The sequence below is a fragment of the Syngnathus scovelli genome, chromosome 16, assembly GCF_024217435.2.
Source record: "Syngnathus scovelli strain Florida chromosome 16, RoL_Ssco_1.2, whole genome shotgun sequence".
NCBI classification, from domain to species: Eukaryota; Metazoa; Chordata; class Actinopteri; order Syngnathiformes; family Syngnathidae; genus Syngnathus; species Syngnathus scovelli.
In genome coordinates this window covers 13,173,045-13,200,438 of record NC_090862.1, presented here as the reverse complement: position 1 = coordinate 13,200,438, position 27,394 = coordinate 13,173,045, and the positions used below count along the sequence as shown (strand labels likewise).

Genomic DNA, 27,394 nt, shown 5'->3' with positions numbered 1-27,394 from the left:
TCATATCACATCCTCGCCGGATTTTCAATATCTTCACATCGAAAGTATCTTGGCACAACGTACATAATGTGATGTGTCAATACAAATTGTCCAAGAAGAGGCGGCCGAGAGTTTAAGGTGATGGATTGATAATCCGCTGTGCTCTGCACGCATGGATTCCCATCCTCGTCGAAGGGTGGTTTTGAATCTGGAATCTGGCTTGTATTTGACTCTACATAGTAATATTTATATGCTCTTTGGCGGCTTGGTGGTACACTGGTTAGCACGTCCACTTCACAGTTAGGAAAGTGCGGGTTCGATTCCACCAACAGCTGTTGCATGTTGTTGATGATGTCTATTGCTGGGTCAGGAAAACTAAGATGTGGAGTAACGGTTTGTTCTTTATTGGCAAGATCTTGGAATTGTTTAATGGCGGTCAATGCACACGGCACTTCAGCAGATGTAACAACATCCCCCATCTCCAGGTCAAGCTATTATACTGTCCGGAAAAGGCGGGAAAGCGTCACCTGACTATTTTGTATCTATGTTTATGAGAGTCACTGTCCTGTGTGTGTGTGTGTGTGTGTGTGTGTGTGTGTGTGCGCGCGTGCGTGCGCGCGTGTGTGTAAGTGTGAGTACGTGTGTGTGTGTCTATTCCATGGTGTAATGGTTAGCACTCTGGACTCTGAATCCAGTGATCCGAGTTTTAAGTTTCAGTGGTACCTCAAATAATTGGTCAAATAGTATTTGATAAAGTAATCACATGTTCTCCGAGTTACAATGTCAACTGGTGGAACTTACTTTAGATCTTGGATGGTTCGAAAGCTAATGCTCTTCTAGATTACCGTATAATGTTGGCATGGTGTGATTGTGAGCACTCTGAATCTAGCAATACAAGCTCAGGTCTTGGTGGAACTTACAATTTGTAGTCATTTGTCTGGAACAAAAATTTGGAAATTCCAATCCAGTACATTGTGTACAGCACTATGAGTGTGTAATCACTGCTTCCACTAATTTTGTCAGTTTAGTAAAATGAGCGCCTTAGAGAGTGCATTGTGCTTAGAAAAATGATGCCCCTCCTTCTGTCACTGCCAGGGTTCCATAGTGTAATGGTAAGTACTCTGGACACTGAATCCAGCATTCTGAGTTCAAGTCTTGGTGGGACCTCAAATATATTGTCATATAGCTGGGTAGAAATTGTGAAATGGTTGCTTGTGTGCTGCCCCATGAAAGCCTATGCTTCTATACACCTGAGGGTTCCTTGAACACTCAACTCTGAAACCAGTGATCCCAGCTCAAGTCTCGGTTGGACCTCAACCCTTTGGTCATACACGGTCATATGCAAAAGTTTCATTCGTATGCAAAATCAATTTCAAGATTTTCCTTTATAAATCATTGGCTGTTCAGATCAGCAATATCAGTTAAATATATCATATAACGGACAGAGACAAAGATATTTGAAAAGTGAAATGAAGTTCATGGGAGTTACAGATTTGTCAAGAAGAATGGTCCAATATACCTTCAACCAGAATCCACACTCACATTAGAAGCAGCTATAGAAGCTTTAGGAAGTATCTAGAGCAGTGTTTCTTAACCTTGTTGGCGGTACCAAACCCCAGCAGTTTCATATGCGCATTCACCAAACCCCTCTTTAGTGATTTTTTTTTTTTTTTTCAAGACAGAGATGTTTTTACTGGTGCACAAAATGAGCCGTGCATAAACATCACCTTGTTCAAAGAATAAAACAAACACAATGCATGAATTCACAACAAATGACATACCAGCAAATCAGTGTGACTTCTGCTTTTGCCTTTGCGAGACCAGTTCAGATATGTGGATATATAAATCAAGTGTGTTCGGACCTCTGCAGTGGAGGCTCTGTCGAACCCCTGAAAACCACTCACCGAACCCCCAGGGTTTGACCGAACCCAGGTTAAGAACCACTGGTCTAGAGGCTGTTATTTCTGCAAAAGGAGGATCTACTAAATTTATGTACCTGCCTACCTTTGTTGAAATAATGATTGCACACTGTCTGCAAATCCAATAAACTTCTTTTCACTTCTCAAATATCACTGTCGCCATCCACCGTGTATGGATTCGGGCTAGCCCCCAAGATTAAATTGGGCTAGTTGATCAACAGCAATGTTTTAAAGAAGGGTTCGTCTGGGAGTTGAACCCAGGACCTCCCACACCCAAAGCGAGAATCATACCCTTAGACCAACGAACAAGAATGAGGGCTTGCGGACCATGTTACATTCCGTGTAACGTTGGCCTGTCAAACGCTCCACATAATGATAGACAACAGTGTTTGCAAGAGGAGCTTGTCCGGGAGCTAAACCCAGGCAATCATGCACCCAAAGCAAGAATCATGCAAGAATCATTCCCCTGTACCAATGAGCCCCATAGTCGACCAGCTGACCCCGTTACATTCCGATTGGTAGCCCATGTGACATGGACCTGAAGACTGAATGTCAGTGATTAATGGAATAAATGGAATCTGGTTGGCCTAATGCTCCTAATTCCCTAACTTCAAGCCCTAACGCTAACTCTAAAACCCTAATAATAACCAAACCCTAATAATTAACCCCTAACCTGCTAACTCGCTAACGGTAACCCCCTCACATTTAACCCTAACCTTCAATGCTCCCCCTAAAGGTAGTGCCCTCTAAACTTGAAGGCAGGCATATATGAACCAGACCAGCAGATTGTCCCATTTCAGTACTGTTTTAGAAACCTTTACAGATGGTTAAAATCCACATAATAGGTATATGCGCATGTGTTCCGTGAGCGTTCTCCTTTCTGTCCCCTCCCTTTCCTTTCTTCCGCCAAGCAGTGCATCTTGCCCCAACACAGGGCATGTTCCTCGTTAGTATCGTGAATAGTATCTCTGCTTGTTGCGTGAAAGACCGGGGTTCGCTTTTCAACCCAAGTGCGTTAACCTATGTTTGCAGCAGAGTTATTATATAGCTGCATTGGTTGTGCGTGCGTCTGAACTTGAGTGACCTGTAAGTTTTTCAAATTGAACTGAAACTTTCATCTGTAGCCACCTTCTACTAAATCAGTGGTCCCCAACCTCTTTTGTGCCACGGACCGGTTACGTGTCAGAAATATTTTCGTGGACCGGCCTTTATATAAATAAATAACACATTTATACACCGTATGTTTCGGACTATAAGTCGAGGTTTTTTTTCATACTTTGGGTGGGAGGGCGACTTTTACTCAGGAGCGACTTATATGTGAATTTTTTCACAAATTTTTACTTTATCATTAACACTTTACTTATTTACTAGTATAGTTGATCACTTCACATGTTATTTTCACTTTTTAACCGCATGAGGGGGCACTATGGCTGTGGAATAATTGGAGCCTCACTGACAATGAGTTCCATTTACTGACTTCCGAAGTCGGGAGATTTAGTGATTTGGAGTTATACAGATTATTCGATAAACTTGTTATTTATTTTATAGTTATTTGATATGTAGTTTATTTAGAGTAGCAACGTGTATGTTGTTAGACTTCAGTAGTTTCCGATTTTTTAGGGAGGCCGTGAAGGCAGCAGGGCGTGGGGGGGGGGCGGAAAGAGCGATCCTGGGCGCTTGCGTGTGTTGGCTCACATGTTGAGCTCTTGATTTGTGAAATAAAGAGCCGGCCTGTTACCAAACCCACGTCTTGCCTGGTACTTCTGTAACGCTACGATATAGTTATATATGTAGATCTGTGGAATAATTGGAGCCGCCAACTGAAAATGAGGCTGACATCAGCGCCGCACGTAGGTCCGGAATCGACAGCTGTTTATTTTGGGGTTTTTTTTACACATAGGATGAATATTCCGGTGGATTTAATGATTTGGAGTGACACGGATGGTTTGTTAAAATTGATGTTTATATTACATTTATTTGATATATCTAGTCTGACGTCCGTGGCACACGTATTCTTTCCGGCGTCAATTTTTTTTTCTTTTTTTTTTTTCTCAAGTGACACGGAAGACGAAGATTCTGATGGATTTATTGATTTGGAGTGACATGCATGGTTCGATAAAATAGTTGTTTATATTTTTGTTATTTCATACATAGTTTATATATTGTTATATGGGCCTGTAGCAAAATTTGAACTGCAACGCGCCGCTGACATCGGACTTGTTGACTTGACTTAAATCACTGACATTCAGTCTTCAGGTCCATGTCACATGGGCTACCAATCGGAATATAATGGGGTCAGCTGGTCTAGTATGGGGCTCATTGGTGCAGGGGAATGATTCTTGCCTAGGGTTCTTTGATTACCCGGGTAAAACTCCCGGACGGGCTCTTCTTTGAAACACTGTTGTCTATCGTTGTGTGGAGTGTTTGACAGGCCAATGTTACACAGAATGTAACATGGTCTGCAAGCTTTCTTTGAGGCTCGTTGGTCTAGGGCATGGGTGTCAAACTCATTTTTGTCGCGGGCCACATTGTAGTCAAAGTTTCCCTCGACGGGCCATTATGACTGTCAACCCAAATAAATAAACGCCTCATATTATATACAGTATAAGCTACAAAACAAACTGACAAATAATTGCTTTTTCAAATCAGACTCGTGGAAACTTTTCACATATTTCAAAAATAATTTTAAGAAGATTCTTAAAAGTTCCGACAATTTGCAATGTTAGTATGACATAGATTTAATGCGCAATTTGTCGTTGCGGGCCACAGAAAATGATACGGTGGGCCATAACTGGCCCCCGGGCCTCGAGTTTGACACCAGTGGTCTAGGGGTATGAATCTTGCTTTGGGTGTGAGAGGTCTGGGGTTTAACTCCCAGATGATCCCTTCGTTAAAACATTGCTGTTGATCAACTAGCCCCATTTCATCTGAGGTGCATGTCACATGGGCTGTCAATTGAAACGAAACGGGTTGTGTTCATTTACCTTGGGTCTCTTGAATCTGTTGTTTCGATTCTCATCACTTGAATCTGCCGTCATGTGTCATCCATTGCGCCACTCACCCTACAAGACTGTATCGACTGTAAACTTGTGTGGAAAACTGTCATTGTCCAAAGGAAGGCTGTTTAGCAACAGTGACCAGCAGACAAATTCAACAAGGTCATTTGATTATACCATAACCCGGATTCGAATCGAACATTAACCACTACACGATCATGGCCTGTATGCAGTAGCGTTAATAAGATGCACATGTTGGCCATGATCGTATAGTGGTTAGTACTCTGCGTTGTGGCCGCAGCAACCCCGGTTCGAATCCGGGTCATGGCACACTCCAATTACTGTGTGGAATTTGTCCCTTTCTTAATATTGCTAAACAGCCATCTTTTGGACAATGACGATTTTCCACACGTTTGCGGTCGATAGCCTTAACTTGTAGGGCGAGTGGCGCAATGGATAAAGCATCATGGCGTATTCAAATAATGTCACCCATTTTTTATTTTATTTTTTCATTTTTGCAAAAGCTTACAAGCCACATATTCCCGTGGGGCTCGTGGAGCAATGGATAACGAACGCATCTGTCTACAGATCAGAAGATTCCAGGACTCCTGGCCAGCTCACATGCCATTTTGTGGTCAACATTAGCTATGTGTAATTTCTGTGAACTATTGGGTTGAAGTAACTCACAGACACTGTCAACCAATAGTCTTTCCAATTTTGTCTCATCTCGAGACTTAGGGATCATCGGATCTGCGTAGTTATTGGATAGTTCCACCAACATTTTAACATCAACAATCTTTCATGGTCTGCTTGAGTGTCGTGGCTGAAGATCCTAGAGAAAAGACCCTAAACATGCAACTGCATGTTGGCCATAATATAGCATTGAGGCGGCTGCAACCCCAGTTTGAATCTGGTTAATAGCCGAATGAACTTGTTGCAGTTATTTTTTATTCACCCTCAACAGTCTTACGTTGGACCATGACAAATTTACATACACGCAAGCTTACAGAAAATGACAACTTCCCGTGGGGCTAGTGGCTCGTTCCTTGCTCTGAACGGACAGCCAAAACGATTCCTAACACTTACTAATCAAGTCCTAACCAATTCCTGTGTGTGTATGGGGGAGGGGGGGGGGGGGCAAAGGAACCAATCAGATGGCCCGAATCCATGCATGGCCGATGACGGCAGTGATCAACACAGTGATATTTGAGAATTGAAATGAAGTTTATAGGATTTGCAGACAGTGGACAATCATTATTTAAACAAAAGTAGGCAGGCGCATACATTTGGAAACCCCAACAGAAAAATGACATCAATATTTAGTAGTTCCTCCTTTTGCAGAAATAACAGCCTCTGAACCAGTGGTTCTTAACCTGGATTCGGTCAAACTCTAGGGGTTCGGTGAGTCGGTCTCAGGGGTTTAGCAGAGCCTCCCTCCACTGCGGAGGTCCGAACACACATGATTTATAAATTCGTGATAACGCATATCTGAACTGGTCTCGCAAAGGCAACAGCAGAAGTACTACTGATTTGCTGGTATATCATTTGTCGTGAATTCATGCATTGTGTTGGTTTTATTCTTTCAACAAGGTGGTGTCCATGCACTTCTGCATAAGTTCCGCTCTAGTCTTCTGGCCCAACTCTTTCGTACATATGATGACCATGGAAAGTTCTTTGCGAATGATCAATCTTTGCCTTTCATGTTCATCGGGACTACCCTTTTAATAGGTACCTACACTGTGTATTTGGATAGAGACTGCTGAAAGGGGACACATATATGCGTCGTGAACTACATGCATTACTGCGGGTGAAGAAGAGTGAACAAATAAGTCAGCAGACAAGCTTGCCGATTTATTAGTGCCCAGAAGAGCAGCACTCTGTTCCGTACTGTAACCTGCTAGGTTTGTTCCCGGTTCTTTATCTTTAATGCTCGATATGCTAACAGCAATTACCAAGAGGCAGCCTTCACAGTTTAACTCTTTAATGTATGCCAGAATGATCGATGCACAGCTGTGGAGCCCTTTCTGCCAGATGCGAAAGAAGGTCCCTCTCTCAGCGCCAAGGTTCCTGCTCTTATACTACTCTGGGCCGCCTTCCTGCAAGGAGGCGACTCTGCCTAATCTGTATGATAACGTGTGACCTTGTCGTCTTAACTGAGAGCGAATTCTACATATGTGCAAAGGGTGTCATAGAGAAGAGAAAGCTAATAAAGCAAGAGAAGGGTTGCAGCGATATAACGGCATAGCTCAAGCTACCCAGCTAAACACATGTGCCAAAGAGGCCTATTCTAACAAACCGTTGGTGAGAATGGCTAGAGATAGACTCTTATTGTTCCTCCCCACGGAAATCTTTAGTAAAAGGCGAACGATTTATTCGATCTGAAGAGAAAAAAGAATGAGCTGATAATCTGGGTGAAAACGGGCCACCCCACTGCTGGTCTCACCAAATTCACAGGGGGTCTCACACTCAAATTGCAGCAACCATTCCTTCTAATACAAACAATAGACGTTCATAGATTTACTATACTTAGAAGGCCTCAACCTAAATAGAAGGTTTAAACGAACGAGTATTTTGTGTTCATTAATGTCTTTTTTACTTAAAACATTGTTGGCGCACAGGATTGTAGGTACCTGATCGAACACATTCTTTCAAACAGCGATTGGGCGTCTATTTTGAGTATTGAAGGTAAAAACAGTTGTATGTCTTGGTACGTGTACTTTTGATATCAGAGAATGGGAAATGATCCCATCTCTGTGTTTTATTTGAAAACATGTGATTTCATAACGACACAAATCGGGAAAGAAAATACGATCGTAATTTCTCAAATGATTTCTCAAATTTCAGAAGTGCTCTATATCTCTCGTGTCGCAAATAATTGAGGCTTTTGTCGTTGCAGTGGAGGTGAATTTGGAGTGTAATTCACCTCCACTGCGACGGTGGCGTTCGAGATTTGACATTTGAATATAAATCTGTCCGTTACATTCCGATTGGTAGCGAATATGACATGGACCTGAGGACTGCATTTTAGTGATGAACGAATTCTGAGCGACTTCTACATATGTGCAAAGGGTGTCATAGAGAAGAGAAAGCTAATAAAGCAAGAGAAGGGTTGCAGCGATATAACGGCATAGCTCAAGCTACCCAGCTAATCACATGTGCCAAAGAGGCCTATTCTAACAAACCGTTGCTGAGAATGGGTAGACGGGGAAGCCTGTAAGTGAGTCCGTCACTCGCATACTCCATCGCTTCTCGGCCTTTTGGCTAAAATCAAGTGTAGTCTCGGTTCTTGGGTTTGAGGGATTAAGAGAGCTGATCATAGAAGAGAGAATTTTAACCATAAAAGTGGTGCCAAAGAGGCCTATTCTAACAAACCGTTGGTGAGAATGGGTAGAGATAGACTCTTATTGTTCCTCCCCACGGAAATCTTTAGTAAAAGGCGAAAGATTTATTCCATCTGAAAAGAAAGAGAGATCTGATAATCTGGGTCAAAACGGGCCACGTCACTGCTGGTCTCACCAAATTCACAGGCGGTCTCACACTCAAATTGTAGCAACCAGTCCTTCTAATACAAACAATAGACGTTGATAGATTTACTATACTTACAAGGACTCAACCTAAATAGAAGGTTTAAACAAGTATTTTGTTTTCATTAATGTCTTTTTTACTTTAAACATCTTTGGCGCACAGGATTGTAGGTACCTGATCAAACCTTCTTTCAAACAGCGTCACCTATCGATTGGGCGTCTATTATGAGTATTGAAGGTAAAAACAGTTGTATGTCTTGGTACGTGTACTTTTGGTATGAGAGAATGGGAAATGATCCCATCTCTGTGTTTTATTTGAAAACGTGTGATTTCATAACTTTATTCAAATCAGGGAACAAAATACGATCGTAATTTCTCAAATGATTTCTCAAATTTCAGAAGTGCTCTATATCTCTCGTGTCGCAAATAATTGAGGCTTTTCTCGTTGCTGGCATGGTTTGGAGTGTAATTTACCTCCACTGTGATGGTGGCGTTCGATATTTGACATTTGAATATAAATCTGTCAATTTACTTTAGAAAGTAAATGTTGTTTTCTAGAAATCTATACTGAGATGTATGAGGAACAACAATCGGGCGTATTCTTAAAAAGACAGACCTACAGCCGACAAAAAGGTTTTGATACGTTCATATCATATGACGAGTCAGGAACGTGGTAATTCCATATTATTTTGCATTGACTAATTTGGTTAATACAGTTTAGCAAGCAAATGCACAGTTCCATAGTACAGTTAATAACATGCTCAAAAGCATTCAGTGTGTCACAGCACCGCAGACCTAAACTCCATGTACGTACGACTGCGTGTGATTTTTGTTTTAATCAAAAAGACCAGGGGAGAGCGCGAACGCAGTCCACGACTGTTGTGTTTATACGGAGTAGAGATGAACGCGAATGCAACTTCTTTATTCAGCAACTTTTTATTTTCTCCCCACTCATGTCTTACATAGCAGTACAATGCCCCTGGCGCACCACAGAGCCCCCAACTGTCAACATTATTTGAGACCTCCAATAACAAACTATATAATATTATAGTTTCAACATACGATAATACCACATCTCCCTTTTTCCAGGGATCATAGGGTAGACTGCCTTTGTCTCGTCAGACCTTAGAGCAGTGGTTCTTAACCTGGGTTCGATCGAACCCTAGGGGTTAGGTGAGTCGGCTTCAGGGGTTCGGCAGAGCTGGTATGTCATTGCCCCGCCCCCGCCCCGCGACCCCCCCCCCCCCCGCCCACGGATGGCTGAACACACCTGAATATCGTGTAAATTCGTGATAACGCATATCTGAACTGTTCTTGCAAAGGCAACAGCAGAAGTCACACTGATTTGCTGGTATGTCATCCCCCCCTATATAGAGGGGTTCGGTGAATGTGCACATGAAACTGATGGGGTTCGTTTAACTCGCCCCCCAAAGAGGGGTTTGTTGAATGCACATATGGACCTGATGGGGTTCGGTACCTCCAAAAAGGTTAAGAACCACTGCCTTAGAGGATTATTCTGCCTCTTGTGTAGAAAGGTCTGTTCCTAACTTTTGCCAAGGTCTTTCAGGGCACCCTGATGGCACGAGTGCCTCTTTTGGGTTGTGTCGCTCTTGTATGCATGTCCTGCAGTTCAGTACCATTTTGTTCACTTGCTGGCTGAGTCCCGGCCACCACACAGATTGACGTGCACGTGATTTACATTCCAGGACACCTAAGTGTCCTTCGTGTAATTTGAACAGCACGTCGTTCCTCATTGCGGAAGGTATTACCAGTCGTGTGTCCTTTAGCATCTTTCACTGTTAATGTGGCTCGCTCCGGCCAGTCATTTTTTAGCGCTGGTTCCTGTTTTGCATGTGCTGGCCATCCTTCCATGCACATGGTCATGACACGCGAGCAGACACTGTCGGCTTTCAACTGCTCTTTCAGGTTTTCTGTATATGATGAGCTGACAGGTAGACTCTCAGTGACACAGTCCACAAATATGTTTGTGCTCTCCATCAGCTCCTGGTCATCAGTGGACATGCGTCATTTTACAGGTTGCACGTGAAAGTGTGTCTGCTGTCCAAAGCGACTTTCCTGGTACGTGCACGATGGAGTATGAGTAGCGCATCACCCTCATCCTGAAACCCTGGATTCTCTGTGGCAAAAGATCCAGTGCTTGGGCTCCAAGCAGGATGAGAAGGGGTTTATGGTCGGTCTCCAGGCAAAACTCCTTTCCAATGAGGAAATCCCGAAACCGTTCACAGGCCCATGTGAGGCCCATGTGAGGCCCAGAGCTTCCTTCTCCACCTGTGTGTATCGTTGCTCAGTTGGAGTGAGTGACCGTGATGCGTAAGACACAGGCTTCCATCCTTCCCCTCATTTCTGAAGAATTACGCCCCCCAACCCATATGATGATGCATCAGCAGATACTTTGGTGTCTCTGCCCGGGTCATACATAGCCAGCACCGGAGGAGAGGACAGAGCTTTCTTTAGGTCTTCAAATGCTGCTTTTGTCCTTTTGGGGCACGACCACCATGCCGGCACACCAATCAGTTGGCTCCTTCACCCGACTAATGACGCCCAGAGCTTCCATGCGCTGGAGCTCTCTCTTGACTTCACCCACCAGTGGTAGTGGAATCCTCCTGGTTTTTTTTACTGAATATGGCACGGCACCTGGCTTGACCTTTATGGTGTATGTTTGTTGTAGCTAACCCAGACCGCTGCGCAACTTGGGGTAACTTGCCTTGAAAGTCTCCATGTCTATGCTGTCGACTCGGATAAGCAAGCCAAGAAATGTGCTCTGGTTTTGATCAATATATCAGTGTTTTTTTTTCATTTGCCGTTCTCATCCCTGATGTTTAGATCTGCTTCAAAATGAGGCTTGTCATCTTTCTGTGGCAACTGTGATTTTTTTCTGTGGCTCATCACCTGACACCTACCCACAGTTTGCGGTGTATTTGTCTCCCTAGACTCAATATATATATTTGTGTGTGTATATATAAACAGTGATCTCCAAGAACCACCATCATGTGTTTTTTTTTTTAACAACGATTACTTCTAGAACATTCCTTGAAAATAATACGTCCTCATCAGTGAGTTGTTTTAGAACAGGCCTGTCGGCTACTCATGTGGTAGTTGGGGGCTGCCTTTTGCCGATGGGCACAACTGTAGTGAATGCAAACTTCCTGTGTTGCAGAGAAGAACCAGCGGACACACATAGTCATTGCTTTTCTTTTTGTACCTTTAATCAGAAATCTGCTATTGGCTGTAATGAAGATTTGGCACACAAAACGTACCTATATTCCTGGACTTGGACTCTGACTCGGGGACTCGGACTCGGTCGGACTCTGTCATTTTTGCCGGACTCGGACTCAGACTCGGTGCTGATTTTGACCGAGTCCACCGAGTCCGACAATAAAAAAATCACGTTCAATTTTATTTTCATCATGCTGCTCAGAATGCGAGTAGGAATACTGTCCACAGCCCTGCTTACGATCAATGCGGCCACGTTGAGTTGCACTTAGGCTAATGTTTACATTATGTACCAATGTCAAGGACGATTATGTCACCCAGCTTATATCATTGATGTGTTTCGATAGTTGTGGGGTCGTCACTAATTATTTGTGTTTAGATAAATGTCTGAGCTATAATGGTGTAATTAATGATTAAAAAATATTATCTTACATGTCCCGTGTTTCAGAATGGTTATTTAATTGGGCAAGAGTGTTTTCAAGCGTTTTGCCTCATCCCAATGGCACTCAGGGCTAAGGGTGGGCTTCAATGACCATTTTTGTAAAGCCACGCATTTAATACCATGTCAAATAATATATTAGAGTGTAGGTTATGTTCCAATGTATCCACTTCTATCGGTTAAATTGTCAACCGTACATTTATGACTATGCCTCGAGTGATCTACGTTATGAACTAGCACAACTCCGGTGGGGCAGGGAAAATGTTATCGATCCGACGTCCGATTGGAACGTCGCCTCACTTTTACGTCCGCCCTCTCAGCAAGGGATCCTATATAAGCCGAACCAGCCAGTGTGAAAGCAGTTGCGTTCGTTCTGATAGATTTTGATCTAAATTAGCCTTGACTAAAGACGAAGCAGTCACATGAATTAACGGAAAAAATTGACAGCCGGACTGGGACCCGGACTCGGACTCGGTGGTCAAGAGGCCGGACTCGGTGCAAAAATCCGACCGAGTCCACAGCCCTGGCTCAAACCTCATTGAATAAAGTACATAAGCAGACAAGTATATTCACATATTAAATAAATAAAAGAAACATTTTAAACATATAATTATACCTACACACCAAATCAATAAAGAAGACATAACTAGACATTTTTGATAAGTGGTAATGAGAAAGGTTTTTATAACTTTATGATCTGATATATATATTTCTGAGCACTTTGAAATAACAAATGTTTTTTGATATATTGCCTGAATAGCTTAATGACCCTTAAGGAACTGTTCAATGCATGCCTGATGATTTTCTAAATCACGGACACTGCCAAAGTCGTCTAAAAATGTTCAGTACTTGATTGTATCTTATGTTTTGACTAATTCTAGACACCAGTTTTCGATTACTACTGAACGTTCTGGACAGAGGGAAATATTTTGCCTAACAAAGAAAAGATATGGTTGAAAGCATGATTAAACTAAGAATATGATGACGTAAGCAAGTACATGGAGATCAAAAGAACAAACAAACAAAAACATGGTAAGTGGTGAGTACAAACTTTGCATGGTCAGGGAACATTAATAAATAGGTAGATGATGTCACAGCCAAAAGCTCACATAATTCCGTACAAAATGACAAAATTGAAAGAATGATGAATGGATGAGGTGGAACAGTATATGTGCAAGAATGTTTACAGGAAGGTCACTTGGAGATAAAACCAGCAGGTGCCAGAGGGAGACAGCCAAGCCAAAGACGATCGTCAAGGCTGAAAGACGGAAAGGACAACAACAGCCCCCACAAATCGAATCTCCCATAATCAGCACCCAACCCCACGGAACCAGCTCTCACCGAACCAGCACCCACTCCCATGGAATCAAACTCTCCTGTGAACTTGCCCCACCCCAAAGACTCATCACCCATCAAACTCGGCCCACACTGGCCGACTGAATATAAGCTGACCAAAGAACCTTGAAGGTGGCCTTTTCTGAATGGAGACTTTGCGCTCTTGAAAGGCCCAGCGCTGTATTGTACTTTCCTGAAGACAGAGCTTTCTGAACAAGAATTGTGATTGAACTCAACCAACCTGTGTAAGTCTAATTTCTGCTTCAGTGTCTTAGCATTTTCCTAAATCTGAAGAAATCAAACGAGCACACAGTGAGTAAATTGGATAACTGGTGATTGGCAATGACTTTTGCCGTGAGGCGCAGATAGTGCGCTCCCTAAATTGTGGACAAAATCCAACAGGTGCATGAACTCAATCTGTTCTTCAACAGATTTGATTCCGCCTCCCCCCCACCCCTTCACCTCGCTCCGCATCTTTTTCTACCACCTTCGACACTCCAGCCCCCCCGCCAGCTCACCAACCCCCTCCCCCGGAGTCACTCTTCTGTCTCCTGTCTCCACTCCATCACCCCGGTCTTCCGACATCCCCCTCTTCTTTACAGATCTTCAGGTTCACTTCAGAAAGATCAAAGCAGGGAAGACCCCGGGCCCAGACGGCATCTGGCCGAGACTGCTCAGGGATTGTGCGGACCAGCTGAGTGGTGTGGTCAGGTACCTGTTCAACCTAAGCCTGAGCCTGAACAAGGTCCCAGTACTGTGGAAGACCTCCTGCGTGGTCCCTGTACCAAAGGTGCCATGCCCCAAGGAGCCTAACCACTTCAGGCCTATTGCCTTGACTTCCCACCTGATGAAGACTATGAAGAGGATCATCCTGGGTCACCTGCGTTCACTAGTGGGAGCGCAGCTGGACCCCCTGCAGTTTGCTTACCTGCCTGGTGTTGGGGTGGACAATGCATTGATTTATTTACTGCACAGAACACTGCTTCACCTGGAGGACAACAGGAGCACTGGGAAGATCATGTTCTTTGTTTTCTTCAGCGCTTTTAACACCATCCAGCCGTCACTGCTTAGGGTGAAGATGGAGAAGGCGGGTGTGGACCAGTGCCTGACTGCATGGACAACGGACTTCCTCACCGACCGGCCGCAGTTTGTGAGGTTACATCGCAGTGAGTCCGACGTGGTGCACTGCAGCACTGGTGTCCCCCAGGGTAGGGTGCTCCTTTCCTTTTCACCCTGTTCACGTCAGACTTTACCCACGACACCGCACACTGCCAAATCCAGAAGTTCTCCGACGACATGGCCATTGTTTGAAATGTCGCAGAGGGGAACGATCTGGAATATAGGTTGGTCATCAAGGACTTTGTCAGCTGGTGTGAGCTCAACCAGCATCAGGTGAACAACACCAGCAAGACGAAGGGGTTGATTGTGAGCTTCGGGAGGACAGCACCCATCTTCACTCCAATGAACATCCAGGGATCGGACAGTGAGGTAGTGGAGAACTACAAATTCCTGGGTGTTCGCCTTAACAACAAACTGGACTGGACTGGACTGATCACACCCATATCCTGTACAAAAAGGGCCAGAGTCGCCTCCATCTGCTGAGGAGACTGAGGTCCTTCGGTGTGTGCAGGGCTCTCCTCCGGACCTTCTATGACTCTATGGTGGCCTCGGCCATCATCTACGCTGTGGTCTGCTGGGGTGGGGGCAGTAGTGACCGGGACAGGGGGGGACTGAATAAGATGCTCAGAATTGCGAGCTCTGTTCTGGGCTGTCCCCTGGACTCCATTGAGGTTGTGGGTGAGAGGAGGACGTTGATTAAGCTTAAATCCATCATGGACAACACCTCTCACCACCTCCATGAGAGTGTGCGGTTCCTGAGCAGCTCCTTTAGCGGCAGACTTTTGCACCCTCGGTGTAGGAAGGAACGGTTCCTCAGGTCCTTCATTCCCTCTGCTGTCAGACTTTACAACATGCATGCCGCCTGATAAAATGAATGTGTTTCGTCTCTACTAGCAGCACTTGTGTTTATCCTTGTCTGTTATTTACCCTTTTTTGTAATTCTGGCACTTGTTTTATTCTTGCACTCGTATTATTATTGCACTGATATGCGCTGCTGTGACAAGTGAATTTCCCTGCTGTGGGATGAATAAAGTTCAATCAATCAGTCAAGAGTTGGTTCAGACTGAAGTCAAGTTTTTGATTTCAAAGCATGACACGTTAAATTGACTATGAAAGGGATCGTCTGATCCGAAGTCAGGTGCCTTATCCATTAGGCCACATCGCCATGTGAAATACTCCATGTTTTCAGTGTGGCCTTGATAAGACTGTTTAACGGTTCCCAACAAGCAAGGATGCCCAATGTGGGAACCGAACCCACGGCCCTGAGTTTAAGAGTCGCATGTTCTCCCCACTGAGCTAACCAGGCTTTTCGACCTTGGAATTGTTTCATTTTTTCATTTTTTTTGAATGGGTTAGGGGAAATAGAGAAATGTTTTAAGTGTGGCCTCTGAAACACATCTATTGATAAGACTAAAGAATCAAAGGTTCCCGACAAGTGTGGGCTGCCCAATATGGGGATAGAACCCACAACCCTGAGATTAAGACTTGCATGCTCTACCACCTGAGCTAACCAGGCTTCTCCTAATAAGAACTGTTTCATTCTTTCACTTTTTTTAATGGGTTTGGTTCATGAAAACCAGAAGCCACGTTTTAAATCTGGCCTCTGAAACACATTCGTTGATAAGACTAAACATTTAAAGGTTCCCAACAAGTGGCAGCTGTCCAATGTTGTCTCTAGTTGGAAACCCCAGCCCGAGTTGGAAACCCTAATTGGAAACCCTTGCCCCAGTTGGAATTCCTAGTTTGAAACCCTACCCGGAGTTGGAACCCTAGTTGGAAACCCTAGCCCTAGTTGGAAATGCTGGCTCTAGTGTGCAATAGAGAAAGCATTTTTTCTTTTGGTTTTTGTCACTTTGTTGCACTGAAAATGGAGATTGGGGGGGAGTCAGCACAACAAAAAAGAAATCAGAAACCAAAACCTTTCTGACAGTATAGAAAAGAATAATAAATAATACATAGAATAAGGTTTACTGTCTGTGAAGTTGAGTTTAATTGAAATGGCCAGTGGTTGAATCAATTTTACAGTAAAATAGCTCTGTAAAACCAACTATTCATGGCCTCGGTAGCGCAGGCGGTAGCGCGTCAGTCTAGTAAACTGAAAGTCGTGAGTTCAACCCTCACACGGGGCTATGTCTTATTTAGTCCTAACCCTAACTCGAGCCCTTGTTGGAAACCCTAGCCCCAGTTGGAAACCCAACTTTGAGAATGGTCAGACAGAAGTACCTTTTTCTTTTGATGAAGTTCAGTTTGATGGAAATGGCCGGTGGTTGAATCAATTTTACAGTAAAATAGAATTTTAAGACAGGTGCCACAAATTCTCGTTGGCGCAGGCGGTAGCGCGTCAGTGTCGTAATCTGAAAGTCGAGAGTTTGATCCTCACACGGTGCATGATTTATATATATTCCAACCCTAAATCTAGCCCTACCTGTAAACCCTAGTCCTAGTTGGAAATCCTAGCCCTAGCCTAGTTAAGTTTGATCAAAATGGGCGGTGGTTGAATCAATTTTACAGTAAAAAACAATTGCACAAATTGCAAATGCATAGCCTCGTTCGCGGAAGTGGTAGTGTGTCAGTCTCATAATCTGGAGGTCGTAAATTCGACCCTCACACAGGGCACACTTTTATATAGTCCTAACTCTAGCCCGAATTGGAAACCCTCATCCTCGTTGGAAGCCCCAGTTGGAAACCCTGGCCACAATTTGAAACCTTAGTTGGCTTCCCTAACCCGAGTTGGAAACCCTAGTTTCAGAATGCTCAGACTAAAAGTCACTTTATCTTTCTGTGAAGTTCAGTTTGATTGAAATGGCCGGTGGTTGGATCAATTTTACAGTAAAAAAGAATTGTAAAACTGTAAATGCACAGCCTCATTAATGCAGGTGCTAGCATGCCAGTCTCACAATCTAAAGGTCAAGAGTTCGGTCCTCAGGTGGGGCAGACTTTTTATATACCTAGTCCAAACTAGCCCTAACCCTAACTCTAGCCCTAGTTGGAAACCCTAGTCCTAGTTGGAAACCTTAGTTGAAAACCCTATTTTCAGTAGGGAGCAGGTTGCTCAGACTAAAATAACTTTTTCTTCTTTTAAGGGGTAGGGCAGCAAAGTAAGCAGGGATTGTGAATATCAGCAAGCACAGGTTGCTCAACTGGAGTCAAGAGAAACAAATTAAAAATTGTACATCAGATGAAAAATGTGCCTCTTTCTTTTGGCTTTTGTCACTGACATTTGGGGTCACCACAACAAAGATCAAAACAGCACAAAAACAGTTTACCTATATTTTGTCACGTCTCGCCCCCAACTGCTCCACTATGTGTCTGTCTTGGTTTCTGTCTGTGTGCTCGCCCCTCCCCTCCTGTGTGCCCATGATCAGTGTGATTGTTCCCACCTGCCTCTCGTTACCTGTCGTGTATAAAAGTCCTGTCTGCCCCTCTCTCCCTGTCGGATCATTGGTTTTGGTTTTGGTTGCTGTCGTTCGGTGTTGGCGTGCTGTCTTGGTGCCGTCGTGTCCTGCTGTCTTCTTGTTTCACGTCCTGGTCAGTCAAGTTATTGTTTAGGTCATGTCAGTTTACCGAGTCTGTATTTTGAGTTGCTTCGGTGGACCCTGGTCCGGGCTGCACTTGGTCGTCCTGCTCCATGCTCCACACCCGACCGTGACATATTTTCCTCTTTCAATTTGATGATACACTAGACATGAATACCTGTTTAGATTTGAAATCTTATCCATTAGGCCAGATAGCCATACAGGAAATTCTGACAAGTGATAGCAGTGCAATGATTTTTGAGCATATACAGTAAATCTACAGCCTAGATTCAAGTGGAGTTAACTGACTGGATCAGAAGATTAAGGGGTTCAAGTCCCTTCGTTGTCAATTTAATGAATGTCAAGAGGAAAGTAGTGGATAATGTGTCTAACATTAAATAATAGTTTTTATTTTGTTTCTGCATTACCCAATACATCTCCTTCACATTGTGACACATTCTCCCATTATCTGTCTGTGTTAGGTAGAGAAAAAGATTTTAAAGGAAAGGTAAGTATTGTTGTGTTGTGTTTTGTTGTATTGTGTGTTGTCATTACCGTATTTTCTGGACTATAAGTCACGTTTCTTTTCATAGTTTGGGTGGGGGGGCGACTTATACTGAGGAGCAACTTATACGTGATTTTTTGTCACAAATTTTCAAAATAAAAAAAAAAACGAAAAATGGATAAACGAACCGTGATGTAGCAAGGGATTACTGTAGTTTGAACTGCAAGTGACATCAGCGGCGCGGCGGTTGTTTACTTAAAGGACAAAGGATTCGATCACGGGATGACGAAGATGACGAAGGGCCCCATGTACTACCGGCATCTTTAGTGGCTTTGCTTGTAAGTGACACAGAGGACGGAGAGTTTTTTTTTCCCAATGATCATCACACACACATCTGGGTGTGGTGAGATTTGTCCTCTGCATTCAACCCATCCCCGTGTGATTTTGATCCATCCCCTGGGGGAGAGGGGAGCAGTGAGCAGCAGCGGTGCCGCGCTCGGGAATCATTTGGTGATCTAACACCCAATTCCACCCCTTAATGTTGAGTGCCAAGCAGGGAGGCAATTGGTCCCATTTTTATAGGTATGACCCGGCCGGGGTTTGAACCCACAACCTTCCAGTCTCAGGGCGGACACTCTACCACTAGTTTGAAGGATTTAATGATTTGGAGTGACACAGAAGGTTTGAAAAACTATTATATGTTTCACGCACACCCGGTCCTATTCTATGGAGCTCTCTTCGACCTCTGTGGCTGGAAGTGCCACCTCCAGGGATGGAAGTCCACGCTGCCACACGCCTGGAAGTCGATGCCGGTGCTTGGGGCTGTGTGGCGGTGAACTGTTTATGTTATTGTTATTTGATATATTTGTCATTTTCAAAACTTGTTCAGGAAAAAAAATATTATTCAGTGGTAATGTTGGACGTTTTCAATAAATACAAATTCATACAGTTTTAGGGTTCTCAGGTTAAAAAAGGCAATGCATGCACGGGGGCCCCCAGGGCTGCGTGCTTAGTCCATTGCTCTTCACCCTGCTGACGCATGACTGCACTGCGACCTACAGCGACAACCGCATAGTGAAGTTTGCTGACGACACGACTCTGGTGGGTCTCATCACGAAGGGCGACGAGACTCGGTACAGGTCGGAAGTTGACCTTCTGACCATGTGGTGCAGGGACAACAACCTCCTGCTGAACGTCAATAAGACCAAGGAAATCGTTGTTGACTTCCGGAAGGGTCACACAACACACCTGCCGCTGATCATCGACGGTGCTGTGGTGGAGTGGGTGAGCTGCACCAAGTTCCTGGGGGTGCACATCAGTGAGGACCTCTCCTGGTCCGCAAACACCTCGTCACTGGCAAAGAAAGCTCAGCGCCGCCTGTACTTCCTGCGGAAGCTCAGGCGTGCATGTGCTCCTCAGGCAGTCCTGTCTACATTCTACCGTGGCACCATTGAGAGCGTCCTCACCAGTTGCATCGCTGTCTGGGGTGGTAACTGCACTGAACAGAACTTGAAGGCCCTGCAGCGCATAGTGAATACGGCTGGTAAGATTATTGGTGCTTCGCTCCCCTCCCTGAAGGACATTTACACCTCCCATCTCGCCCGCAAGGCAACCTCGATTGCCAGAGATGTGAGTCACCCGGCTCACTCTTTGTTTGACCTTCTGCCCTCTGGGAAGAGGTATAGGAGCCTGCGCTCCCGCACCACCAGACTCGCCAACAGCTTCTTTCTCCAGGCTGTTAGGGCCCTGAACTCGCTACCCCCTTCTGCGTAGCGTGCGGCACTGTTGCGCTATTTTCTGGAATGTCTGCTGTACGCACACTTGCTCCTTTTTTTGCTCCTCTTATTTATTTATTTATTTGTTGTGTTATTTATTCATTATTTATTCAGCACGCTTTTGTTATACTTGTTTACTTGTTTGTCTGTTGTGGGCCATGTCTTGTCACCATGGGATAGGGGGGAACGAAATTTCGGTTTCTTTGTATGTCTTCGGCATGTGGACAAATTGACAATAAAGCTGACTTTGACTTTGACTTTGACTTAAACAGTTCTACGAATCCTGTTTCATCCACTGAGTGTGTATGTGTGCCACACGTTTTTAGCAATTAAGCCCGTGACTGAAAATGCCGTGTGCGGTAAAGACCTCGGCCCATGATCAAGAAGGTGGTTCACCCCATGTGAGGCTCAGCCATTGCACTACGGTTGTGCTGACCTCTGCAAATTCCCCTACTGTGTGAATCTTGACTCTATTATTTCTGGTAGTGGGGGACTGTGTTCGCGCTCTCCTCTGGTCTTTCTGATGAAAACAAAAATTAAGCGCAGTAGTATGCACATGGAGTTTAAGTCTGCGATGCTGTGACACACTGAACGCTTTTGATTATGTAATTAACTGTACTCTGGAACTGTGTGTCAGGGTTCTCCAGATTATTCTTATCGTATGATTATGTTGGAATGCAGCCTGTAATAAATAACCTAGCTAGATTAGTTTTATGCTTATGTTGGAATGCAACCTGTGATAAATCACCTAGCGTGTCCCATCCTACACAAAGTCGTAAAACACCCCTTGCTATGTTTTAACTAGAGGTCAAGGGCTTTCTCTATTCAGTCCACTCTTACCCCCACCCTGTTTCTCTTAATAAAAATGCTCTTGCAGGAGGCGAGAGTCAGACCTCCATTCGAACATCGCTGTACGCACAGCGACGAATGGACTCTCCACCTGCAGGTGTCTAAAGGGACTTACTCGTCTCCCGTGTGGTTCTTGCAAAATAAGTTGGACTGAGCGAATCTCTAACACTGTGCATTTGCTCGTTAAACTGTATTCACCAAATTAGCAAATGCAAAATAATATGTAATTACCACGTTCCTGACTCGTCATATGATATGAACGTATCAAAACCTTTTTGTCGGCTGTAGGTCTGTCTTTTTAAGAATGCGCCCGATTGTTGTTCCTCATACATCACAAGTATGGATTTCTAGAAAACAACTTTTACTTTCTAAAGTAAAATGACAGAAATATTTTCTAATGTCAAATATCAAACGCCACCAACGCAGTGGAGGTGAATTACACTCCAAACCATGCCAGCAACGTCAAAAGCCTCAATTATTTGCGACACAAGGGAGACATAGAGCATTTCCGAAGTTTGAAAAATCATTTGAGAAATTACGATCGTATTTTGTTTCCCGATTTGTGTTGAATAAAGTTATGAAATTACAAATTTTCAAATAAAACACAGGGATGGGATCATTTCCCGTTCTCTCAGACCAAAAGTACACGTACCAAGACATACAACTGTTTTTACCATCAATAATCAAAATAGACGCCCAATATAATTGAAAGAACGAGCGCCATCAGTGTTCGATCAGATACCTACAATCCTGTGCGCCAACAATGTTTAAAGTAAGTGAGACATTAATGAACACAAAATACTCGTTTAAACATTCTATTTTGCTTGAGTCCTTGTAAGTATAGTAAATCCATCAACTTCTATTGTTTGTATTAGAAGGAATGGTTGCTGCAATTTGAGTGTGAGACCGCCTGTGAATTTAGTGAGACCAGCAGTGGGGTGGCCCGTTTTGACTCAGATTTTCAGATCACTCGTTTCTCTTCAGATCGAATAAATCTTTCGCCTTTTACTAAAGATTTCTGTGGAGAGGAACAATAAAGAGTATACCATTTCCGTGGAGAGGAACAATAAGAGTATATCTCAATTTGTTGATGCTCTGCGAAAGAATATCAATATTGCAACGGATAGCCGCCTATATCATACTCCGTGCAACAATCATACGTTCACATAATTTATACCGGCACGTGTGAACATGTTCACATAAACAGAGAAATTATGCCGAGTGCAGACAGACAATCACGTTTAAAACCTCGTTTATCATCCATCCATTTATCCATCCTATTCCGCTTATCCGGGTTGGGTCGAGGGGGAGACAGCTTTAGGAGGGACTCCCAGGCTTCCCTCTCACTTCATCCAACTCAACCCGGGGAATCCCAAGGCGTTCCCAGGCCAGCCGAGAGACATAGTCTTTCCAGCACGTCCTGGATCGCCCGCGAGGTCTCCTACCGGTGGGACATGTCCGGAACACTTCCAAAGGGAGGCGTCCAGGAGGCATCCTGATGAGATGCCTGAGCCACCTCATCTGGCTCCTCTCACCGTAGAAGAGCAGCGGCTCTACTCCGAGTCCCTCCCGGATGACCAAGCTTCTCAAGGGAGAGCCCGGACACCCTGCAGAGGAAACTCATTTCGGCCGCTTGTATTCTGGATCTCGTTCTTTCGGTCACGACCCAAAGCTCGTGACCATAGTTGAGGGTAGGAGCGTAGATCGACCGGTAAATTGAGAGCTTTGCCTTTTTTCTCAGCTCTCTCTTCACCACGACGGATTAGTACAGAGTTCGCATTACTGCCGACGCTGCACCAAACCGCCTGTCGATCTCGCGCTCCATCCTGCTCTCACTCGTGAACAAGACCCAAAGATACTTGAACTCCTCCACTTGGGGCAGGATCTCATCCCCGATCCGGAGAGGGCATCCCACCCTTTTCCGACCGAGGACCATGGCCTCGGATTTGGAGGTGCTGACCCTCATCCCGACCGCTTCACACTCGGCTGCGAACCACCCCAGTGAGAGCTGGAGATCACGGCTTGAAGAAGCCAACAGCACCACGTCATCTGCAAAAAGCAGAGACGCAATGCTGAGGTCCCAGAACTGGACCCCCTCAACGCCTTGGCTGCGTGTAGAAATTCTGTCCATAACCATTATGAACAGAATCGGTGACAAAGGGCAGCCTTGGCAGAGTCCAGCCCTGACTGGGAAAGAATCTGACTTACTGCCAGAAATGCGGACCAAACTCTGGTATTGGTGATACAGGGACCAAACCGCCCTTATCAGTTGGCTCAGCACCCCGTACTCCCGAAGCACCCTCCACAAAACTTCCCGAAGGACACGATTGAACCCCTTCTCCAAGTCCACAAAACACATGTGGACAGGTTGGGCGAACTCCCATGCCCCCTCGAGGATCCTGCCCAGGGTGTAGAGCTGGTCCACTGTTCCATGGCCAGGACAAAAGCCACACTGCTCCTCCTTAATCCGAGGTTCGACCTCCCGACAGACCATCATCTCCAGCACCCCTGAATAGACCTTACCAGGGAGGCTGAGGAGTGTGATTCCCCTATAGTTGGAACACAACCTCCGGTCTCCCGTCTTAAAGAGGGGAACCACCACCCCAGTCTGCCAATCCAGAGGCACCGTCCCCGATGTCCACGCAATGCTGTAGAGGCGTGTCAGCCATGATAGTCCCACAACATCCAGAGCCTTTAAAAACTCTGGGCGGATCTCATCCACCCCCGGGGCCATGCCCCAGAGGACTTTTTTGATTACCTCAGTGAGTTCGACCCCAGAGATTGGAGAGTCCACCTCAGAGTCTCCAGGCCCTGTTTCCACAATGGAAGGCGTGTCGGTGGAATTGAGGAGGTCTTCAAAGTACTCTCCCCACCGACTCACGACGTCCCGTGTCGAGGTCAGCAGCACGTCATCTCCAGTGTAAACAGTGTTGACGGTGCACTGGTTCCCCCTCCTGAGACGCCGGATGGTGGACCAGAATTTCCTCGAAGCCATCCGGAAGTCATTCTCCATGGCCTCGCCAAACTCCTCCCACGCCCAGCTCGGGCTCCTTTTCAGTCAGAGAGGCGATATTCCATGTCCCAAGAGTCAGCTTCTGCAGCCAGGGATCGGTCCGCCAAGGTCCCTGCCTTTTTCCGCCGCCCATTTTGCACTGCACCCGACCCCTTTGGCCCCTCCGGCAGGTGGTGAGCCCATGGGAAGGGGGACCCATGTTTCCTTTTCGGGCTGTGCCCAGCCGGGCCCCGTGGGCGAAGGCCTGGCCACCAGACGCTCGCCTTCGAGCCCCACCTCCACGCCTGGCTCCAGATGTGGGGCCCGGTGACCCGCGTCCGGGCGAGGGAAAACAAAATCCATTTATGTTTTTCTTCATAAGGGGCTTGTGAGAGCCGTGCTTTGTCTGGCCCTTCACCTAGGATCCGTTTGCCATGGATGACCCTACCAGGGGCATGAAGCCCCAGACAAGATGGCTGCTAGGATCATTGGGGCGTGCAAACCCCTCCTCCACGGTAAAGTGATGACTAACGAAGGGGCTTCGTTTATCAATGCAGTTTAACTTCTGGTGGGACCCATTTGAATTGGCACATGCCAGTCTATTGTAATTTGGCAAAAAATATTGTTTTTAAATAAAAAACAATAACCAACCCTGTCAATTGCACAAGCACTCCTCTTTACTGTTCACAAGCACAATCTCAAGTACAAGTCGTCTTCATCCATAAGCACATGAGTCTTTCCTTGTTAAAACACAGCAGCCCTACAAAAAATGTTCCATCAACCTTTAGTGTCTTAATAGACAATGATGGTATTTATTTAAATATTGAAACAAAATATCTACCTCCTTCAATGTTACACGTGAATGCACATACAGAGAGAAGTTTTATTCATTTTGATAAGGCTACATGAAGCAAAATATAAAGGTGAATACACACTGTTTTCGTGCACCATTTTAGCCCAATTCCATCATTTCCTTGTCTGTCTGTGCCTCCTTACCAGCAAATTTCTGGAAGTCCACATGGCGTCTTTGATGGCAGCAAAAGTGAGCCACTGCTTTGTAAAGTCTTCTTGCTTGATTTTCAACGGGCTCACCCCATAGAGTACAAGGTTCAAGATTCAAGATTCAAGAGTTTTTTATTCGCCATGTTTGAGCGTGCCAAACAAGGAATTTGACTTCGGTAAATCACAGCCTCTGTTCAACATTTAGGTGACTAACAACAACATGTGAAAAATGAAAGATATTCTCAAACATCCCCTGATCTTAAACTGATCTTAAACTCCCAAGAGGGCAAGGAAAAACTCATAACTCCAGCTAGGGGAAATGAGAAACCTTGAGAAGAGACCACAGATGGGAGGGTCCCTCTTCGAGGATGACCAGGCTGCAATGGATGCAGAGAGGACACATAGTACAAACAGTGTAAACAAAAAAGGTGTGGAAAGCGGGATGTTATTGCACAGTAATGACTCTGAGACTCTAAGAGTGGTGTGAGTTCATCAGAGCGACAGCCTGGGGGAAGAAGCTGTCTCTGTGTCTGCTGGTTTTAGTGTACAGAGCTCTATAACGGCGTCCGGAGGGGAGTAGTTCAAACAGGCTGCAACCTGGGTGCGAAGGGTCTGTTGAGATGTTGATGTCTGCATTCAACACTTCCCTTGCCGGGAACTGCAGGTCGCCCACAGGTATACGGCAGCCATGAACTACCTGAGCAGGTGCCACACTGACTCCTGGGCGCCACAGCCAGGTCGGGGGCACGTTGAGAGCGCTGATATGCCCCGGGAGTGCATAACGGACCTGACTGGGAGGCCATCATGGGCCACCATCCACGACAGGTCCCAACAAGTTTGTTTCGAGAGGGCGGGGTGGTTGACGTTGTGCCAAACTGTTGTGGGCTCGCCGAATGCGGGTCCGAGCACTGGACAAACCACTTCCCGCTGTACGACAGAGATCATAGATCTGTGACTTGTTAAAATGTCACTATTTTCTTGCTCTAATTTAAAGTTCTTCAAAAACTTTTTGGTGAAGAAATAAGAAGGTGGCGCGTTAAAAGACACAGGAATTCATTGGTCGATGGGTATTAGCTTTAGTTTCCGGAGGTATGTGTCACGTCTCGCCCTGCTCCACTATGTGTCTGTCTTGGTTTCTGTCTGTGTGCTCGCCCCTCCCCTCCTGTGTGCCCATGATCAGTGTGATTGTTCCCACCTGCCTCTCGTTACCTGTCGTGTATAAAAGTCCTGTCTGCCCCTCTCTCCCTGTCGGATCATTGGTTTTGGTCATTGGTTTTGGTCATTGGTTTTGGTTCCTGTCGTTCGGTGTGTCGTCCTGTCTTGGTGCCGTCATGTCCTGCTGTCTTCTTGTTCCACGTCCCGGTCAGTCAGTCAAGTTATTGTTTAAGTCATGTCAGTTTACCGAGTCTGTATTTTGAGTTGCTTCAATAAACCCTGGTCCGAGCTGCACTTGGTCGTCCTGCTCCATGCTCCACCACCCGACCGTGACAGTATGAGCCCATCCAGAATCGTGTCATTGCTTGGCTTTTCGATGCATTTGGTGTAACGAGCGCGCTTCGCAGGTGCAGGGCAACATATCTGCTTCCGAGGAAGAGTTTTAAGTTCGGGACTCCTTCTCCTCTGTTTTTTTTTCTTTTTCTTCATGGTGTCCCTCTTCAGTCCCTCTGACTTGGATTTCCAGGTGAAGTAAAAAATGGCTCGGTCCAATTCTAAAAGCAACTTACTTGCTGGGATGAAAACAGAACTGATTAGTAAAAGCAAGGGTAAAATCACCACTTTTATGGTTAAAATTCTCTCTTCTACGGTCAGCTCTCTTAATCCCCCAAACCCAAGAACAGATACTACACTTTATCTTAGCCAAAAGGCAGAGAAGCGATGGAGTATGCGAGTGAGGGACTCGCTTACAGGCTTCCCCGTCTACCCATTCTCACCAACGGTTTGTTAGAATAGGCCTCTTTGGCACATGTGATTAGCTAGGGAGCTTGAGCTATGCCATTATATCGCTGTAACACTTCTCTTGCTTTATTAGCTTTCTCTACTCTATGAAACCCTTTGCACATATGTAGAAGTCGCTCTCGGTTAAGATGACAAGGTCACACATTATCACACAGGCTAGGCAGTCGCCTCCTTGAAGGAAGGCGGCCAGAGTAGTATAAGAGCAGGAACCTTGGCGCTGGGAGAGGAACCTTCTTCTGCATCTCGCAGAAAGGG

At 45.2% G+C, this 27,394-nt stretch overlaps 5 non-coding genes and 2 pseudogenes across 5 annotated transcripts; 4 read left to right on the top strand and 3 right to left on the bottom strand.

The window, feature by feature from the left end:
• Positions 1-5,152: 5,152 nt before the first annotated feature.
• trnah-gug (transfer RNA histidin (anticodon GUG)) lies at positions 5,153-5,224 on the top strand. Its single transcript has one exon. It is a non-coding gene; the product is annotated as a tRNA-His (tRNA).
• Positions 5,225-7,180: 1,956 nt separating this feature from the next.
• Positions 7,181-7,292, bottom strand: LOC125984263 (U5 spliceosomal RNA). Its single transcript, XR_007486888.1, has one exon. It is a non-coding gene; the product is annotated as a U5 spliceosomal RNA (small nuclear RNA).
• A 964-nt stretch (positions 7,293-8,256) lies between these two features.
• On the bottom strand, positions 8,257-8,366 carry LOC125984259 (U5 spliceosomal RNA). The gene has a single exon (XR_007486884.1). It is a non-coding gene; the product is annotated as a U5 spliceosomal RNA (small nuclear RNA).
• An 8,235-nt stretch (positions 8,367-16,601) lies between these two features.
• Positions 16,602-16,674, top strand: trnat-agu (transfer RNA threonine (anticodon AGU)). Its single transcript has one exon. It is a non-coding gene; the product is annotated as a tRNA-Thr (tRNA).
• Positions 16,675-20,684: 4,010 nt separating this feature from the next.
• Positions 20,685-20,854, top strand: LOC125984317 (U1 spliceosomal RNA). Its single transcript, XR_007486930.1, has one exon. It is a non-coding gene; the product is annotated as a U1 spliceosomal RNA (small nuclear RNA).
• A 1,301-nt stretch (positions 20,855-22,155) lies between these two features.
• LOC125984254 (U5 spliceosomal RNA) lies at positions 22,156-22,240 on the top strand (annotated as a pseudogene).
• A 4,612-nt stretch (positions 22,241-26,852) lies between these two features.
• LOC125984248 (U2 spliceosomal RNA) lies at positions 26,853-27,060 on the bottom strand (annotated as a pseudogene).
• Positions 27,061-27,394: the final 334 nt, after the last annotated feature.